We start from the raw sequence: 996 nt of genomic DNA, 5'->3' as shown, positions 1-996 counted from the left end.
GGGGACTAGTCTCCAGTGGGGTGGATGGAGCAGCTGGGCCGTGCAATTGCACAAGTCGTATTTTCTTTATGCAGATCTCCTTATGCAAAAGACAGGTCCATAAACAAAAAAAATAGAAGGCTGTTGTAGGATGGTCACCTCCAAGCACTGCAGGCAAGGAGCAGGAGCATAGATTAAAAGAGAGCAGAGAACAGTGACTAGGCTCCTCTTGTTGTCCTCAGCAAACCTATACCTGATTTTAACTGTGATGAAAACTCATCTCCTAACACCACATAATGACCTACCATCCCAGCAATCCTTGCACCTTCATCCCAGGAAAATCAGGGCACGGAAGTCTGGTGTCTGTGGCAGGTCCTGCATGTGTCCTGTGCTGAGCCAGAGAGGGAAGGAGAGTGTCACAAAGAGCTGTGGTGAGCACCAAACCCAAGCTGTGGGTGGAAACTCAGTTCTTTCAGTGTCTTCTGACACATCTGCCTTTGGGTGCCTTCTGGACTATGCACAGTCATACCTCCCCCACCTGCACAACCCTTGGCAATAGTACGATCTACATGATGACCAACAACTAAAGCACAACCCAGACCCTCCTGCTGACTCAGGCACCAGACCCTTCCAACCCAAATCTTGTAGTCCTTGTCCAAGTCAGGTCTGGAAAGTGCTGATCCTTGGAGCCTGCCAGGCAGCAGATTCACTCTCCAGTTACAGGTTTTGCCTTTGCTGCTGTTAGCCCGTGCTGCTCCCAGTATCACCCACCCTTCACCAGAGGCACCCAGCCAGGCTCCGAGCAGCTCTTCTCATCCCCTTCAGGGGGAGATGAGAGCAGACCTCTCGCCTCACAGTGCCAGCTCTCTTCATTTCAATGGCAAACCCAGGCTTTGCAGTGGAAGGAGTCTTACATAAAATTGTTCTCGGTTAGGTCAGAGTGGCCAGGATTGGTCTGCTGCATGATTTCTATCTAGATTAACTAATTTTCATAGAATCATAGAATCCTAGACTGGC

Source organism: Apaloderma vittatum, unplaced genomic scaffold (genome assembly GCF_000703405.1).
Source record: "Apaloderma vittatum isolate BGI_N311 unplaced genomic scaffold, ASM70340v1 scaffold14093, whole genome shotgun sequence".
In the NCBI taxonomy this organism is placed as follows: Eukaryota; Metazoa; Chordata; class Aves; order Trogoniformes; family Trogonidae; genus Apaloderma; species Apaloderma vittatum.
Note: the sequence above shows the minus strand (reverse complement) of the source record.